The sequence below is a fragment of the Mirounga leonina genome, unplaced genomic scaffold (assembly GCF_011800145.1).
Source record: "Mirounga leonina isolate KUSES-001 unplaced genomic scaffold, KU_Mleo_1.0 Mir_175, whole genome shotgun sequence".
Taxonomy (NCBI): domain Eukaryota; kingdom Metazoa; phylum Chordata; class Mammalia; order Carnivora; family Phocidae; genus Mirounga; species Mirounga leonina.
In genome coordinates this window covers 30,004,443-30,024,198 of record NW_023270453.1, presented here as the reverse complement: position 1 = coordinate 30,024,198, position 19,756 = coordinate 30,004,443, and the positions used below count along the sequence as shown (strand labels likewise).

General features: G+C 50.2%; 1 protein-coding gene across 7 annotated transcripts in view; it reads right to left on the bottom strand.

Annotated features, from left to right (window-relative positions):
* CLEC16A (C-type lectin domain containing 16A) overlaps positions 1-19,756 on the bottom strand; it is a 200,864-nt gene that overhangs the window by 51,778 nt on the left and 129,330 nt on the right. The window lies entirely within an intron of this gene.

Below are 19,756 nucleotides of genomic sequence, written 5' to 3'. Positions count from 1 at the left end.
GCCTGATGGTGACAGGCTCACAGGCGGACTTGTGTTCTGGTGGGCAGCAGAGTTTGGTCAGAGCTGAGGCTCATTGTCGCATACCCCTGGGACTGAGTCCCTCCTCTGAGTCATACTGGGCAACTTTTTTTTTTTTTTTTGGGTAACCTTTCTGGGTTTCACATTTCTCATCTGGTAAATGGGGATAATGCCCACCCCTCTCAAAATGATAACTGAATGAAGTACACAAAGCATTAGAACATTTACTGCACATGAGGCGCTCAAACTGTAGCTAAAAAACCAACAAACGGAGAATCCCTGTTAACATTTCAGTGCTTCCTTGCAGACAAATGGCGGTTGACAGTTGTGGTGGTATTTGCCTAAATTAAGCGAAGACAGGAAAACAAGAGCCCTTGCTTGGTTATATAACCATCAAGCTTCCAATCTTGTGTCTGGCACCTTAGATCCGAGCTTTGCACTAGATGGTGTGTGATCCTGGGCAAGGCATTTGGCCCCCATGAACTACAGTTTTCCATCTGTAAAATGGGAATAATCTCCCTTCTCTTGAGATGTTTGGTACTTTAAATGAGAACAGATTGGTAAAGCATTTAACCTAGAATCCTTACTGTAATCCTTCTCTTACTTGGAAATTATCCCCAAATTTGATATCTAATTTAGTGCCTATCCTTGATGCCTTTGACATCACCAGAGTAACACAGGACCATGTAATCTATGGTCTGCTTCGTATTTCCTCCAATGGAATCCTCTGCCCCATGTTTGGGGAAAAAAAAAAAAAGCCAAAACAGGAAACAACCTAAATGTCCCCAAATAGGGGAAAAAGTTATGATTTTTTTCCCCCATCACATGCAAAATTATATACCCATTTAAAAAATAATGTTTAACCAAACTGTGAACAGTGGTTGCCTATGGAAAGGGAAGTGAGAATTGATGGCGGAAGTGCATGTATGGGGTGGGGGTATCAATGGGAGAACTTAAATGTTTGTACCATATACCACTGTATTCCTTGAAATTATTTTACAATGAGAAGGTACTCAAGATGTAGGAAAGAAAAAGCATCCATTATAGTTTTGTTTTCTATTTAAAAAGGTAAAAGAGGGTGCCTGGGTGGCTCAGTCGTTAAGCGTCTGCCTTTGGCTCAGGTCATGGTCCCAGGGTCCTGGGATCGAGTCCCACATCGGGCTCCCTGCTCAGCGGGAAGCCTGCTTCTCCCTCTCCCACTCCCCCTGCTTGTGTTCCCTCTCGCTGTGTCTCTCTCTGTCAAATAAATAAATAAAATCTTTAAAAAAAAATAAAAATAAAAAAAATAAAATAAAAAGGTAAAAGATTGTCATTGAGAAAAATGTTTTTCCTCAGTCAGTACAGCATGTGACTCTTGATCTCAGGGCTTTAAGTTCGAGCCCCATGTTGGGTGTAGAGATTACTTAAAAATAAAATCTTTTAGGGCCACCTGGGTGGCTCAGTTGGTTGAAGAGCCGACTCTTGATTTTGGCTCAGGTCATGATCTCAGGGTCCTGGGATAAAGCCCCGTGTTGGGCTCCGTGCTCAGCAGGGAGTCTGCTTAAAAATTCTCTCCCTCTGCCCCTCCCCACTCAAGTGTGTTTTCTCTTTCTCTAAAATAAGTAAATCTTTTTAAAAAAAATGAAGCACATATTAAAAACCCAAGTTCAATCCTATTTGCAAATAACAGCAATGACATCGGAAAAGACATTAAAATTTGAAATGAAGGATAAAAGCTGTATTATTGTGATTTTGCTATGTTAAAAAAAAAAGTATCCCTACAAAGAAAATACAAGTGCAGAAAATAGAACTGAAACATTAGAAGAACTTTCTTTTTTTTTTTAAGATTTTATTTATTTATTTGAGAGAGAGAATGAGATAGAGAGAGAGAGCATGAGAGGGAGGAGGGTCAGAGGGAGAAGCAGACTCCCCGCCGAGCAGGGAGCCCGATGCGGGACTCGATCCCGGGACTCCAGGATCGGGACCTGAGCCGAAGGCAGTCGCTTAACCGACTGAGCCACCCAGGCGCCCCAGAAGAACTTTCTGATTAGAAGAATGGTACGTGGGCTTTTTTTTTTGGAAGCAGCTTTACTGAGTTATAATTTATATACCATAAAATGCACCCATTTTTAAGTGTACAGTTGGAGTTTTAGCAAATTTACAGCTGTGCATCACTGCATTCCAGCTGTGGGACACCTGTGTCACCCCAGTGAGTTCTGTCGAGAGTGCTGTAACCAAGTTTTTGACTTAAATGTATTGGTGGTGGGTGGGTTGGGGAGGGGAGGGAAGGTAACACAGACAGTAGAAATCCTGGCCCCAAACGCAGGTGATGACAAACTTGGGCTCAGGCATTCCCCAAGGATGCCCCCCCCCGCCCCATTTTTACTTTTCCTCCAGATCTACAGAGGATAGGTAAGTCTCCTCTCTCGGCACCACCTCCCCAAATACAGCTCAGTTTAACGCTCTGAAGGCTAATCTGTTTGGGATTGTGGCTTCATGGGGATGTCTTCCTGTGTACCCTCTGGGCTTTTAATAAAGCTTCATGCTCCTGTGTGTTCTCCCCGGGGCAAGCCCGCCTAGGACGGCCGGCAGCCCCGTGGCAAACACCAGCACCAGGCAGGATTAACTCTCTGCGTGGTGCTTTCTCCTTATTCTGTGGCAGGAATGTTCCTCCCTTTCCCAACGACCCAGCCAAGGACCTTAAAAGATTTCTAAAAATGATGTCATCCAGAATGTCCGGTGAGTACCTTACTGGAAGACAGGTAACGCTCTGTATTCAGAAGTGAAGCCAGCCTCTTCACTCTTACCAGCATGTTCTCTGGGGCACATGGTTTATTCTCTTTACTCAGTACTTAAAACATTTTCCTCAATGACAATCTTTTACCTTTTTAAATAGAAAACAAAACTATAACGGATGCTTTTTCTTTCCTTTTTCCATTTCTCTCCCCCGCTCCTCACCTTCCCCTCCCTAAGCAGTCCTCCTAGGATTTCTTCTCTCTTCCCATTCATAGAAGATATGCCCCTGAGGGTGTGACCCGGGAAGGCAGGGAGGCCATGGGTGTAGGTGGCAATGGGGTTTGTAGGTAGGCAACCCCCTCATAAAGCCCGGGGACCTTAAAGGCTTCGGGGGGGGGGGGCGCAGAAAAAGACCCACCATCTCCACCACTAAGAACAAAAAAGGAAGGACAAAACCCCAAAGCAGAACAACTTTCAGAAATGCAATTGAGAATCAAACCCCCATGAGGGATTTCATAAGAAAATGAAAATGCAATCGTCCCCAGAGAGCAGTCCCCAGGGAGCAGGGAGGGAGCCTCTGGCTTTTCAGAAGCTTTGGGGCAGTTGCGGGGGGAGGAGGGGAGAAAGGAAGCTTCCTCCTGGGAGACCAGGGAATTGTCCTAGGCACTACCCTAGGGAATGCTGGTGGGGGGGGGGGGCGCATGCTCATCTGTGGGCCTCTCGGTGTCATCTCTGGGGAACTCCTTCCCCACCTCAGCCCTCAGCTGCTCCCACGCTGGCTATGGACATTCCCTGTGTGGAGCCCTGGGGACAGGGGCTGTCTGCTCATCTCTGGACGGCCATAGTGTCTTGGGTGGAGGAGGACCCAACGGAGAGCTGCTGAACAGAACCCAGTCCCACCCACAGTCTACTGCTATGCCAGGCGCCCTGAATTTCGCTCCAAGACAGAGGAGCCAGGCCAGTGCTGAGCTACCAGGAGGGACGTGGGGACAAGGGGAGGACTTCCACAGTGTGAGGGAATCATGAGCCTCCCTGCCTGACTCCCAGCCTGTGGCCTGCACACTGGCACTGCCCAGATCCTGCTGCCCATCCGAATCCGCAGGGTCCCTCCCCCATCAACTTCACTTCAAAAGGGGTAGGGCCTAGGATTCTCGTTTAAAAATTTACAGAAAATTGCCAGAAGACAATATAGGAGAATATCCATATGCTCTTAGGGGCAGGGAAGGGTTTCTTTAAAAAGAAGTAAGAATCAACACATAACAAAAAAATAAACACGAGACTGGGAAACTGATTACATCAAAATTGAAACTTAACGCATATATAACAAATGACTTTACAGACTCAGTGAGATAATTGGAAAATATCTCTAAGAGCCAAAGATCTCGCAGTAAATGTGAAGGACTCCCACAGGCCATTCACAGATAAGAGAATGGAGACAGCCAATGAACACACACAAAGGTGCTCAACCTCACGAGAAAACAGGAAAAAATTTAAACAAGATCTCAACCTTCTACCCGTCGACTGGGAAAAAGAAAGGTGTTGGTGAGGACACAAAGAAGCCGACATTTTCAAACACTGCTAGTAGGCGAATAAGCTAACATAGCCACTTTGAAGGGTGCATTAGCATTGTTTATTTAAACTGAAACTTCCACACCATATGACCTGGCAAGTGTAGTTATGTTCCCAAGAAAACACACACAAGGGCCAAGAGACGTGAACAAGGATGTTGACAGCAGGATTTGGGTCTACAGTGACCCAAATCTCCCACAACAAGGGAAAGCCTAAAGCAAAACAAAACAAAACAAAATCACACATGTCCATTCAGTGCAAAACCAGCGACAACAAGGAATGACTTAGATCTCTGGCTATTCCAACACGGTGAAGCCTTAAGGATATACTGTGGAGTGGAAAAAGCAAGCTGCAGTATGACACGCACAGCAGAATGCGATTTGTATAAAATCAAGCCTCACAGAACCAGGCTGCCTATTTTCTACGGGTTCCTGCATGTGGGTGTAAAAGAGAAAGTTAAGAGAATGTCTGGTAGGGTACATGGCGATCACCTTTTTGGAGGGGATGAGGTGGGATTAAAGGTGGGGGGGGTCGAGGTCATGAGAGTTTAAATGCAATGTTCTGATTTTTCAAAGGAAAAGGAGGTGTGTTATCTGTGCACTTACAATTAAACAAAGAGAAAAGTGAATCTCTTTCCACACTCCTACACAAAGGGCCTCAGGTCCTTCTGGGGCCCAGCAGGGCTGGGAAGCGGCGCTGGGCTGAGCTGTTGGCCAGCCGGCTCTGCCTGATCTGGAAGGCGGTGGCCATCTTCACGAACAGGGTGACGGCGGGAAGCTGGGTCTCTCCAACAGCACCTCTTGGTACACAGGCATGCACATTTCCAAACTGGCCAGACGTGTGTGAGCTGAAAAGCTCTGGCAGCAGGTTCAGCAGACCTGTGGGGGTCAGGCATTGTCCTAGGGAGCCTGACTGAGAAAAGTGGGGCTTGGACCTACCTCAAGGGCCTCGGGCCACACGACACCGTGAAGACCAAGTCTCCACACCCTATAGGCAGAGCAGATGGGATGTCTCCATCACACCCCAGGACCCTGGAGGTGTGGCATGCCTCCCAGCGGAGCCTCACTACAAGGAGAGAGGACACGTCCCTCCTACTCCCCCAGCACTGCCTTTTGTGTCATTTATTTGAAAGGGAGAAGATTTGCCATTTTATTTTATTTGAAAGTATTTAGATTGTCATTCTCTTTGAATGCACAACACATTCCTATGCTCCCATTTAAGAAGGTGTGACATTTTTTACAGTGGGTGATAAGTCTCCCCTGTCGTCCCCGCCAGAGGCAACTACCATCCAGTTTCTTGGCATCCATCCCCTGTGCATTTCTAGGTGGAGCTATGTTCTCCCCGCCTTGCCTATCAACAAAGGGTAGCATGCCATCCACTCTGCCTTGTGCTTTTTTGCCACCTAACCATGCGTCTTGGTGACACATTTGCACACAGACCTGCCTCACTCTTGGTCACAGCTGCACTCTCCCACTGGAGGATGACTCTCAGCGACTGAACAGCTCCCCAGCTGAGGGCTACTCAGGTTAAGCTTTTGCTGCAAGAGACAAAGGAACCACCTTGTTTGTACACGCATGTGGGAGTAAATCTACGGCAGCAAAGTAGGGCTTGTGCTACCTTCTTCTCTTGAAAGCACTCATGTTTTGCTAAAATAAATTTATTTTAAAAGAAAATGTCGGGGGCGCCTGGGTGGCTCAGTCGTTAAGTGTCTGCCTTCGGCTCAGGTCATGATCCCAGGGTCCTGGGATCAGGTCCCACATCGGGCTCCCTGTTCCGCGGGAAACCTGCCTCTCCCTTTCCCACCCCCCACCCCCGGCTTGTGTTCCCTCTCTTGCTGTCTCTCTCTCTGTCAAAATAAATAAATAAAATCTTTAAAAAAAAAAAGAAAGGAAAATGTCGTATCATGACCATGAATGAAAAACCAGAATTATTTACTATTAATAAAACAACCACGAAAACAGATTAAGACCCTCTCTGTTTTTAAACTGTAGCTGAAAGCGGACTCTTTTGATAAAAAGAGAGAACCAAGAGTTAGAGAAGTTCTAAGACAAACCAGAGCCAATCTGAGGCCTCCCTGATGTAATCGAAAGGATCAGAGAGGCACTGAAACGGGTTTTCTTATGAACCACTCTTTCTTTCCAAAGATGGCCAGAGCAGTATCTCCCGCCTTATGCGCTCTTCCCATCAAGTGCTGGGGTCCTATCTCCTGGAACCTTGGTGGGCCTCTGTGATTGCCTGGACTAATGGAGTATAGTCGATGTGATCCTATGTGGTTTCTGAGGCAAGGTCACCAAATGCTCTTGGAACCAACACCCATCATGCTGTACGGAAGCCCAAGGAGCCATGGGGACACGCGCAGGGACGACGCAAGACCTCAGGCCCAACTTGCAGCCCCCAGTTGATGCCACGTGGAGCAGAGATGTGCTGCCACCGCCGCGCCCCACTGGGCAAATTAATAGATCTGTGAGCAAAATGAATGACTCTAGATGTTCTCAGGCACTACATTTTAGGGTGGTTACCCAGTGACTGAGAACTGCAAAAGTGATTGTTGCAATTCACTGTATTTTAGTGCTGTACCCAGGCACACCTGAAATGTTAAATTCTTCCAGCACCACCACGTCATGGAAGACTAATCTGGAGAAAGAGCTCAGGGCTGGCCATCTGGAATGCAGAAAAGGTTCTCCAGTGTTTCGTGGGAAGAAGGGAAAGGAAAGGCAGCCATTTTCCAACAACAGGTGAAGGCGTTGACAGAGAGGAGGAGGAAAGGAACAAGCATGAAGGAGCCACCTTACCATGAAGTGCAGACTCGCGAAAAGCATCCTGGGCTTGCAGCCATGGGACCTGGGTTTAAATTCCAGCTCTGGCACTAACAACGTTGTGACCCTAAAGCCACTCCCCTTTCTGGGTCCTGGGCTCCTCCCTTATGAAACTGAGACCCGAGCCCAGCGGGGCCGTCGAGCGGACTAGAGAGAGGCCCGGAGCCATGCCACTTGCAGAACCCAGGGTGTGTCATGGGACACAAGCTGTGTGGCCCTCCCCTGCAGCAGCTGGAGCTTGGCAGCACCCTGACTTTCTGGAGCCACGACTCTCTACTCAGAGCCCTTCTGCCCGAGGCAAAGTCATGCTTTCTGAATGCAGGCTCTAGACTAAGCAAGGCTCTTCAGAGGGAGAAAATGAATCATGGTTTTTGGTTCTTTCTTAGAACTCCTGTAGGGTCATAGGTAGGTGAGCTACACAGGCCCGTGGCCTCTCTGAGGGGCCCCCGCCCTGACCCCTCATCCGTGGTTGTCCCACCCACCTCGTCCCTCTCCACCACATCGACGCAACTCACCCCCGACTGTGCCCCAATGCCCGCCAGGCCCCAACATCCCATCCACCCCTGCCTTCCTAGTTGAGGCCTGCTCCCTATCTAGACGTAAGGCCCCGGAAGGCAGGGCCCCGGCCAGTCGCTTCACTGCTGTACCCCCAGGAGGGTCCTGGGCAGCACCAGGCACATAAGTATCTGGCAACAAGCCGGAGCGACGCTAATATCTTCTGGTCCTCCTGTGTGGAGGCAGAGGACTTCCCAACCACTGTCATTCCAGCCCCCGGGCAGAGGCCTTCCTCCACGGCTCCCTCTGACAGGCTATAGCTCATTACTGAGCGATAAATGGGGCTGATTGACTTTTGCTGGATTTAAATAATCCCTTCATAATAAAATATGGATGCCAATACCGTAATTTAATTCTTGGCGTTGGTGGCTCCAGATGCATTTAGAAGCGAAGCCTTTATCCTTACAGTGGGATTTCTAGGCCAGCTGAATTTCCAGAGCTTTGAAATCCGATACTCTGGGCTTCAGGGTCAATTCTTGGAACACCACCACGGCTGGAGTTTAGATTAGCAAATCTGTAACACTACCAAGTCTCCCAGGCGCATGCTGTCAACCAGAGGTCAGGAAGGACTTAGAACAGGATACCTGGATTCCCTGAGAAAGGCAGGCCACCCTGGGATTCCTCGATACTGGGCCCATCATGAGACTTCACAGCTGACAGGAGACCAGGATTTCTTTGTGCACAGAAAGCCACAGGACTGCTTTCGCAAGGAACGTGTGGTTCTGCTCTGTGTGTGTGTCCAAGCGAGGGCTCACTTTCTTTTTTTATTTTATTTTTTAAAAGATTTTATTTATTTATTTGAGAGGGAGAGACTGAGAGAGAGAGCACATGAGAGGGGGGAGGGTCGGGAGGGTCAGAGGGAGAAGCAGACTCCCTGCCGAGCAGGGAGCCCAATGCGGGACTCGATCCTGGGACTCCAGGATCATGACCTGAGCCGAAGGCAGTCGCTTAACCGACTGAGCCACCCAGGCGCCCGAGGGCTCACTTTCTATTCCAGGATCTGTACGTGTGCCGGGGGTTAGTGAGGGAGAAAGTGTACCGGCCCGTGGGCCCTCGCAGAGCTAGCTAAAACAGCGGGATCTCGGACTCTCCCTGCAGTTGGTGGCTCTGTCCAGTGGGGATCTGGTGTCACAGCAGGCTTTGGTTCTCTACAACCACATGCCGAAAGATTGTCGGGGTACAGCTGGGTTTTTGGATAAAGGAGCCTTTGGATAAGGGATCCCAGTTTTATGACTGCAGCTGGCACCCTAACAACCTGTATGGAGTGCTTCTATATGCCAGGTGCTGAGGTCCCACCCGACACATTCCTGGGATCCTGTAAGGTGGGATCACTGATCGCACAGGACACAAATGAGGGACAGCAAGTAACACCCAAGGACACAGAACTGATAATGACAGTGAGATAGGAATCTGGAGTGCACATGTGACCTGAACAAGCTGATCGTAACCTGGGATCTAGTTGTCTGGATGGAGCCCAAGAGAGGACCGACCCTCGTTTTCCCCCAGAGAAGGGGGTGCACCTGACCTGGGCTAGCTCTTGAGGACACAGGATGCCGGCTGGCTCTGGCAGGGGTAGAGTTAAATGGCCCGAGCTCTCAATAGGCAGGCCCCAGGGGTTCTGATCTCATGGTGGCTGACTTGGCTCCTGGACTGTCCTTGCCAAGTTTCCCCGCACCAACACTTGGCGGCCCTCTCCAGTGGCAGACCTAGGCCCTTCTCTAGCTTGGGGAAAAGCTGTTTCTCTTCCACCCTTGAGGGTTCCCCTTCCTGGCACAGAGGGAAGATTCAGGCTAGGTGTTCGGGCCTCCCCTCAGGCTCTGTTCAGGAGCAGGGATATGGGGAGAGCAAGGCAGGTCGAGCCCAGGGGCTCCTGGAGCATCCAGACTCATAGACAGATGACAGCCCTTTGGAGCTGTCCGACACTCTGGGAATTGGCCTGTGTGAGACACAGAAGGTACTCTGTGGCAGTGAATAAAGCTCTGACAGTGGTTCCAGGGAAAGCCAGCCTGGCATGGCTCCCTGATGACAGAATGCAACCGAGGGGAGAGGCCATAACTGGCCATAAGGCACGGCTGGGAAGCGACTGATGACTCATCAGGCTCCACTTGGCTCTCTGGGGGGGCTGGGGGCAGAGGCAGGCAGCCGCATGGCGAGGCGGTCAATCCAAAGCCCGGTGGGAAGGAGCAATCCATCTCCCGAACGCCACTGCTCCATCAACATCCACTACCAAAATGACAATGACAGCCGTCTTGAAGCGAAAGAAAGTTACTCACACAAGTTTCCTCGGGAGCCACCCCGAGGGCTTTGAAAAGGGAGTCTTGTCCTGGGGAGACAGGCACCATGCCCTGGTAATTTCTACAGGCCCACTCGAGGAGGATGGTCTTGCACCTGCAACCCCGGCCCTTCTCGAGCCTGATGCATGCCAGGGGGAGACTCCAGGCACAACCCGTGACGTTCTTTAGTCCGAACAGGAACGAGACTCAATTGCTCCCACTTAGGGTGCAAACAAGCACACTCAATTAGGTTGGCTGTTTCTCCTGACAGTCAGATCAATCTTTTGAAGAAAATTAAGTAACCATTTCTCCATCAACCCACGGACAGCTTATGGGTTATTTGCTCCAAGTAGCAATCAATTACTTTGTCTTCTTTGAAGCTCCCTAAAGCTTTCCTTCCCAGCATAGCTTGGGGGCCGTTAAAGTGCGAGGTTTCCTGGATGGAGAGCAGGTCTTGGCACATTTCTACTGCCAGGCATAAGAGTCAGCTCCCTCCAAGAGGAAAGGGGAAAAAAAATGTACTGGTGCTGGTCCTCGGGAACAGTAATCAGGGACGCAGATACTACGATGTGCGCTAGAATCCGGATGCCCAGGGAAACTGCGACCTAGTGCTGGCTCCAGGATTTCTAGAAACCCTAGAATAGGCTCATATTCCACTTTGCAGTTTTGTTTTGTTTTTTATTAAAGATTTTATTTATTCATTTGAGACAGAGAGAGAGAGAGAGAAAGCATGAGCAGGGAGAGAGGCAGAGGGAGAGGCAGGCTCCTCGCTGAGCCAGGAGCCTGATGTGGGGCTTGATCCCAGGGTCCTGGGATCATGACCTGAGCCGAAGGCAGATGCTTAACCATCTGAGCCACCCAGGCGCCCCACTTTCCAGTTTTGATGACCCTGGGCACGTGCCTTTGCTTCAGTTGCCTCATCAGTAGACCAGGGTAACAGAACGACTTTATAGCTCTACTTCGTGCTATGCGTGCTGATGTGTTTAGGGAGAAGGGTACTGATGTCTGCAATTTACTTTGTGATGCATCAAAAAAAAAGAAAGAAAAGAAAGGGTTGATGGGTGGAGTAGATAGGTGATAAAACGAGTGGAGGAAAATGTGAGCAGGAGAATGCTGGCGTTAGATATAGCAGAAGGCTGGTCGCTGTACAATGCATTCAACTCGGTGGTATGCTTGACTTCTTTCAAAATAAAATGGTGGAGGGGAAACGGACCTATTAGGGTTGTCAGGAAAGTCACACAAGCCCACCACAGTGCCCGTGACACTGGGGGCCAGGCAGACGGTATCTGCAAGGCGATTATTCACTCTGACCTTCTGTAGATCACACCTTGCGCGATTACTACAGGATCTCCTCACTGTAAAAACCTGGTTGGCTCCCGAGTTTGAACAGCGGGAGTTTAATGGGAAGAGTTTGGACCAAGGGTTACCGATGGGGCTCTCTCTAGCGATTCTTAATCTTGCAGAATCCAGGGCCAGCAAGGACGCTACATGGGTGCTGACTTTGTTGGTCTGGGTGGGTAAGTCTGTGATGTGTTCACTTGGCAATTATTCAAGCAATGAAGGGTCAGCGTCTTGGTGCCTGTCAATGACCAACTGGAGGGAAGGTGCTGGTGCCATTTTTAGACAGGGAAGCCTATGGCTTGGGGAGGCCAGCCCTCTGTCTCAGGTGCCCACAGGCTAGGGACAGTGCTGAGCGTGAGCTCAGCTCCATCTGCTTCCAGAAGAGGGGTTTTCCATGGTTACTTCCTTTCTCTTGCTTGAAAAGCACATACCATGTCTAGTAAAATAATGTGACCTATTTTCACAAAGTGGCCAAGAAAACCCATCACATGTCTTCATCTCCCCCCACCCCCTTGAGAATTTCAAGAGTCTTTGTTCTTGGGAGAACAAAGAGTGAGAGTTTGATGTTTCTTGTTCCCTCCCGTCTAGACGGGTGCGGGGCAGCTCCCTGTGACTGGTCCAGTCCACATGAGGACTTTCTTGCCACTTGCCAAAGCTTTATTCCCCAGTCCTTCTTTGTACTAAACAAAGTTCACAGACAGACAACTTGGCGAAAACGTAATTACCAGAAACAGAATCCCAATAAGCAGCAATTCCAAGTAGAGCCTGGCATATCCTCTTATCAAGTGACACGCAGGCTGCCACCAGAGGTACAGTGATCTGATCTTTATAATGCCTTGGTGACCACACTTATCTCTACACCCGCTCTCCCCAGAATGCCACATTTGCATAGCACATTGCATAATTTCCTCTCTGCAAATGGCCCTGTTTAGCATGAGTAAATAAAGTTACCTAACTCTGAGACAGCCGAATGGAATACTTGAGATTTCCAAGAAAAGATTTGAATACCGAAGCTCTTCACTATGCAAGGCAAGACAGACTAACACAGAATTGGCTTCTGACTTTCGGTATTGCTCCCTCCTTCCTGCTACTCAGCAGCCTGGCAGCTGATGAAGGAGCCCATGTACCCATCCCCCCCCCCCCATGATTTCTCTGCTCTGGGCCCCTCCACAGGATGTGGTCAGGTTGACCTGGGCTCGAATCAAGGCTCTACCTTTCCCTTCCTTCTGCTGTTCCCCCACCTGCCTCTTCACCCAGTATTTGCCTGGTAGCTATGAGGTACCAGGCACTGGGTTATCTATCCCTGTGGAGGGATGAAGGAGGTAGACACATGCCTGCCCTGGGTAACTTCCTGAGCCTCAGTTTTTCTCCTCATCTGAAAAATAGGCTCACCACTTATTTCATAGGGATCCTGTGAGGAGCATAGGAGATGAGGTACAGAAAAGTCTTGTGATTTTTCTCTATGAACCACTGTGTGGGTGCATCATTCTCCCCCCAGATAGAAGGTTCTTGAAGATAGGGCCAAATCTTCTCTTTCCCTTGATACTTCATCAGGAAAGTGCACAAGATACAGCTCCTGGCCCAGTGGATTCTCCCTCCTTAGGCTGAGGGGGGAGGGGGTCCTCCTGGCAGAAAACAGGAGCTAGAGCCTTTTCCCCAAGTATGAAAACCTGGGGGGTTTACATTGTTAACAACGCTAGGGAAGGCATCTGGGGGGCATCCGTGCACACACAGATGCTGGCTAGACTTTAGAGAACTCTTCCAGTCAATGGCTCTGAGCTTGACCTTCAAGGCCTTTCCTGGGTGGGGAATGTTTTCTCTTGATAACATCCCACCCAGACCCTGGATCCAACCAGGCCAGTAGTGGAAGGAAAAAAAAAAATGGATTTTGTAGATAGAATCATTTATACCCACTTTCCCCTTCACGGTCTCAGATTTTTCATTCAAACATTTCTGGGGCACTTTTCCTCCACGCTAGATCCTGTGCTTGACAAAGGGGGCCACGGAAATGGGCAAGACTTGCCCCTCGGGGGATGCCTGGGTGACTCAGTCGTTAAGCGTCTGCCTTCAGCTCAGGTCATGGTCCCAGGGTCCTGGGATCGAGCCCCGCGTCGGGCTCCCTTGCTCAGTGGGAAGTCTGCTTCTCCCTCTCCCACTCCCCCTGCTTGTGTTCCCTCTCTCGCTGTGTCTCTCTCTGTCAAATAAATAAAATCTTTAAAAAAAACCCCAAAAACTTGCCCCTCAGGAGCTCTTGCTCAGTGTGACAATTGACAAAGGCCATGGCAGGGGAAGAAAGGCTGCAGGCCAGAAGAGGGGCACCAACACAGCCCAGGCGTCAGGGAAGGCTTCCTGCAGGAGGCGACATTTTAACTGAATTCTGAAAGAAGCCAGAAATTGGCCTTTCAGGCCAAATCAAGCCGTTGCCCCTCTCTGGAGGGCTTGCAGGCTCCTCTGATACTTTCTGACCCTTCCTGGCCCGGGACTAGCTTCCTGTTTTCCACTGATCCTTTGGGGTTTCCAGGCTCTGCCTTATTTTGGTTGGAATGGCACGCATTTCTTTGCCTATCACTTGGGTCCTCCCTCTACGTCTGTCCCTTCTCTGGATGCTTCCTCTTCGCATCCCAGAGAGGCACAGCCTCCCGGTGAAGAGCACGGGTGAGGGATCTCGGCATGCTGCTGCCTAACCTCTGGTCCTCAGGTACCCCAGCCAGCAGATGGGGTGATAACAGCCCTTTCCCCATGGGGCTGCCATGAGGAGTAAGCAATACTCATAAAGTGCTAGAACAGTGCTTGGCACTTAGGAATCAGAGAATTGCTCTGAATTCGACTCAGCAAGAGCAAGCAGGGTTTGGTGAGAACCACGGGCTGAGAGCGCGAAGAATCCCAGCTGGGCACTTAGGAGGCTGCCGGGCCTCAGCTGAGGCAATTGACCTTTCAAGTTGGGCCCTCAGTTTCCTCCTCTCTCAAATGAAGAAGAGGTTGGGACTAAACCACACGCCTCTTTTCTGATGGGAAAGGTCTAAATTTCATACCAGGGGACACATTTATGGCCGTTTGGCAGAAATTAGTTCACAGAGTGAATGCTTACCGGCATAGCAGTCTGATTTTTAATTAGCTTGTGGGAATTCAGTATACTTCAGACATTAAAGTAAAATATGGGAGACCTCTGGTGGAGACAAGCCATACCTTTGGGCTTAAACAAAAGCTGTATACTTCACACAGCAAACTGCCTCCTTTACGTCTTTAATCTCTAGTGCTCAAACTGAGTATCAGTAAACGTTTGGCACTGGAACAACACTTCCAAAGCATATGATTTAAAGTGATACAGTTAATAGGAAATGAAGTCTTATCAGCCTAACTCTGTATAATCCAACGCACCCAATTGGATGGACAGCTTTACGTTACTAAGCTGTTTTAAGCCAAATAAGAATCGAGAATCTCAACTGTTTTTCCCTCTGAGTTTTCTTAAGAGTGAACCTGAACATGAACTATGCCATTAAATTCATGAAGAACAAAATAAGAAAGGGAAGTCATTCATTCATTCATTCTACTTCACTCAAGGGGAGTGGGTCCTTACACAGACTCTGGAAGGATGTGGAGTCAGCAGAGGGAAGGGCATGTGTCATGAATCAGAGATGGGTGAGAACACGGTGAGTATATGAGAACTTCTGTCCTTTGGCGGGGCTGGGGTATGTGGAACAAGGCAACGGGCACTGGTTGCCGGCGGGGGGGGGGCGGGGGGGGCGGGGTTTGAGCCTGTAGAGGCCACGGGCTCATCAACAGGGTTGTGTGTTAGGGTCATGCCAAGTAGTGTAAACAGATGTCCAGGAAATGGGAACTAAAGGAGCGTTGTCATGGCAACTAAAGGTTTTGCCTGTGGTTATTTACTGAAACTTCATTCAGGTCTTTAATTGGGTATATAATTAAGAGCCAGTCTGGGTCTTAGAGTACACATGAAAAAAGGGCTTACTAAGGACATAAAAAAATTAACAATATTTCCCGATCATGGTTTTTTTTTTTTAATTAATTCAACAAATATTTACTGGTCTGTGCTTTGTGCCAAGCACAGTCCCAGGTACTAAGGATGCAGGGGTGAAAAAAAAGGCCCCTGCCCTATGCAGCTTACAATCCGGTGGATGCAGACCACAAATAACCAAAATAAATCTATTAGTAGGAATTGTGCTAACACAATGGGAAGGTAATGCTTAACCTGCTTGTACAGAAACTGTTTTCAAAGGTTCATTTGCAAATCCTGAGTTAAAAGAGGCTAGTTTCCTAAGTTCCATTTGCAAATCCTGCAAATATACTTTTCAAAGGTTCCACTTACAAACGTGTACCTATGCTAATTACAAATAATGATGGTTATAGTTTATCGAGCAGTTTTATAAGCGCCTGGCTCTGTGCTGAGCTGTCAGGACAATCCAAGGAAGAAGGTACTATTACCTGCAGGTCACAGACGAGAACACAGAGGACCCTGACGGGGTTCCTGACTTGCCCAAGGTGGTGCTGCTGTGATTTTCAGTCAGGTCAACTCCCGGGACGCCAGGCAGGAGATGCCCAGAGTGAGTCAAGTCCAAGTTCCTCCACACACTTGAAGCCAACCCCCGGTAGTTTAGAAAAGACTCTGTGGGTCACACTCTACACTCAGTTACATGAATCAGGCCCGGCTGAGGACACCGAGTTTGACCTCAGGTCAGTGCTAAGACATAGCTGCCGTGACTTCATTTTGATCGGGCTGTGGGAACATCACTGCCTCCTGCTTTGCCGATTTCTTGGCAGAGGAACTCTGCCATCAGGGAAAGGTTACAGAGAGACAGAGATCTTGGCAGGACGGTAGGAAGAATAGGAGGCGACGAGAAAGCCCAGCTCCTGGGAGCCCAGAGCCCCGCACACCTCCCCCCTTGGTACCGTGTGGCCGGTGCTGAAAACCCCCGTGCCTTCTTGAGCTTGGTGCTCAAAGCATGTTCTCAGAGCTAGGACGCCAGAGATCCAAACTTGTTAGGCAAAAGTGGAAGGAAAAGAAAAGGCAGGCATTGCCTTCTTTATGTGAAGGCTAGCCAGGTTGTCCACTAGAAAGAATAAAGCACAGGGCGCCTGGGTGGCTCAGTTGGTTAAGCGACTGCCTTCGGCTCAGGTCATGATCCTGGAGTCCCTGGATCGAGTCCCGCATCGGGCTCCCTGCTCGGCAGGGAGTCTGCTTCTCCCTCTGACCCTCCGCCCTCTCATGTGCTCTCTCTCTCATTCTCTCTCTGTCAAATAAATAAATAAAAAATCTTAAAAAAAAAGAAAGAAAGAATAAAGCACAGGTGGCGGAAGGAAGGGCCAGGCTGTGGAGGTCTGCCTGGACGCCGGGCGGGGGGGCAGAGGCAGCTCCCGGAGCCGGGCCTCTAACCCCCCATGACTCACAAGCCCCGCTGTTTCTACTGGCTGCCATGTGCTGGGTCCTTACACATGGTCCAGGCTCTGGGCCTCCACTTCCCCATCTGTAAACAGGGGGGCTAACAGCATTCAGCTCCCAGGCCCTGGGGAGCAAACCAGCAGAGAGAGGGTCAGTGCCCAGGAAACGGCACCGTTCCCATTAGCTGCTTCACCTGCCTCCAGGCCACAGATGAGGGCACTGAGGGCTCAGCAAGGTTAAAAACACGGGAGCCAGGATTCGGAAAGCTTCCAAAAACCTGCGCTTTTCCTGCTTCCTGAACTGAGCCCCACCTGCCTGCCAGATAGTGCTGCCCCGGAGAACCTTCTGCACTGACGGGAACGTTCTGCGTCTGTGCTGTCTGGCCCAGGCGCCAGAAGCCACCTGTGGCTACTTCAGTGAAAATGAAATAGAATGAAAAGGTTCGGGCTTTGTTGTGCTAGCCACAGAGGACTGCTGAGCATCTAAATGGGACTAGTGCAGCTGAGGGACAAGATCTTTAGTTTTATTTCATCTTAATGCTATTCTGGTTCACTGACCTCAAGACAGCTACATGCAGGTAGTGGAAACCAAAGAGAAAGAGGAGCCTGAGCTCTGTGTGGGGCTCTAAGAAACAGCCCCACTTCAACTCTGGCTAGGAGCTCAGGAGAGCTTGGTGACAGGAGGCAGCACGACCCTAGGTGGGGGCGTGCTCCCTGATCTAGAAAGAATGGGGTGCTCTGGCCATGCACACTCCTGGCCCTCAGCACACTCAGTGTGGGAGCCTTAGCGCCCGTGTGTCGTCCTGGCCCCATGGCCCCTGCAGGTCCGATGGAGGGACACGTCCCACACAGCTCTCTGGAGCATGAGGGATGACTATAAGGCGACAGGCACTACACCCTTTGCCTCACTTCTGGGTGGGGCCCCTCTTGAATGGCCCGCTCTCCAGCGAGGTCTCTGGGTCTTCATGGCCTGGGCGTCTCTGTGTCCTGGCCCCCACATGGGGCTGGGCACAGTGTGGGGGCAGGAAAGGTCCACAGAAGAAATGAGCTGTGAAGTTACTCCCACACACCTAGCACTTGGAAGAGACAATGGAAGAGGCTGCGAGGAAGACACATCACCTAGGGAGGTCCCCAGTTCTGCTCCTGGTGAAGGCCACTGAGAGCCAGGGGCCTCCAGGCACTGGGGTCAGCAAAGATTTCAGGACTCTGCACTCAGGGGTAGGCCCAGGAGACCTGTCAGAGCCCCAGCATGATTACAAAGGTTACATGGAGGCTCGGCGCTCATGGCTCTTCACCGAGAAGCTGCGGTCGGGCCCACCCTCCTTACTGAGGAGCCTGACCTTTCTCCCAGGGGCAGGGGACTCCACAGAGACACAGGCCAGGATGGAGATACCTGGTGGCACCGGAGAACAAGAGGCTGACTGTCCCTGGGTCTTCCTGTCCTGGGCATGCACAGGCAACCTTCCCAGCATGCAGGCTCACCAGGCCCTTCCACAGAGAGGAAGCTGAGCAGGACCTGACTCTGACACTCTACCATCTCCCTGAACTGGCTTTTTTTTTTGAGGATAGACACTGAGCATCCTGTTAGTCACCGTTAAGAGGCCTCAGTTAAACCTTACAATAGTGGCTCCCAAACTTGGTTGCACATGGAATCACTTGGGGATTTTTATGTGTTATTTTTTTTTTAAAGGGGAGAGGGGCAGGAGGAGAGGGAGAGAGAGAACCTTAAGTAGGCACGGGGCTCGATCTCACAACCCTGAGATCATGACCTGAGCCAAAATCAAGAGACGGATGCTTGAAGGACTGAGCTGCCTAGGCGCCCCGCACTTGGGGATTTTTAAAAGCACGGGGTGCCCTTTTAAAAGCTGGGATGCCCCAGCTCCCACCCTGGACAGTGTGATTTCACTGGTATGGGGCGTGAGCTGGGCACTAGGAATCTACTCCGCAGCAAAGCTGCAGACCACAGCCTTCTGGCATCGCCTGAGGAGGCCGGCACCCCTCCCCATCCTCCTGGTCCAGCTGCGGAGACACACTTGGCCAAGGCCACACTTGACCAACAAGCAGTTCAGCCTTGATGAAGAGGCTTATGCTCCCACTATTACAATGCAAGGAACTTGCAGCCCACTGCCAAGTCAAAACAAAACAAAACACAAAATCCCTTCCTTCATCTTATTCCAAGACACCGAGATACCAGGGCAAGATGTTTCAGGTCATCTGCAAAAGAGATGTCCAATGGGGCCAGAAAGCTGGTGAGCTTCTCAGGCGCAGGGAGGTTCGCTGAGAAAACACAGGTAAATACAGGAGGCTGTAGTCATGCCATCCCAGGTCTGATGGATTGCTTACAGCGTCCTTGGCAGTTAGCGAGAATAGCCCTGAACTCGGTCCTGTGTATCAGCACTCCCTGCCGTTAACGATTCAGGTAAAGACGTAAAATAATAGGGCAGGGCATGAAACTAATTGAGCTAAGCCTTCTAAAAATACTTCTGGTACATCAAATTCAAATGAAAGATTAACACACACAATGGAAATATTAAAAGGCACTTACAAGGGCCCCCAGAACACAGTGAGGACGCGGAATCCGTCAGGGGTGAGGAGACTGATGAAATCTTTCAGATAAGGGAACTGGTGAGTGACATGAGGCAATATCCTTACAGCTGTGAATGTAAATCAGGAAAACAGCTCCTGGTTACTCACCCCGCTGGTCACACTGCCACGGCCGGCCTTCCGGAGGGCAACTTGGCAACAGGTATAAAGAAAACCTGCCAGCTGGGCTTGCCCTTGAACCTGTGTGTCCACTTCTAGAACTGCATGCTGCGGCCTCACAGAGATTCAACTACAGGGATGTTCAGACAGAGAGAGGAGGGGGAGAGAGGGAGGGAAAAGAGAGGCAGGAGGGGGGGAGAAGAAAGAGAGGGGGAGATAGATTGAGGAGGGGGAGGGAAGGGGGAGAGAGAGAAAGAGAGGAGGGGGAGGGAGGGAGGGGAGAGAGAAGCGGGGGGGGGGAGAGAAAGAGAGAGGAGGAGAAGGGAGGGAGGGGAGAGAGAAGCAGGAGGAGGGAGAGAAAGAGAGAGG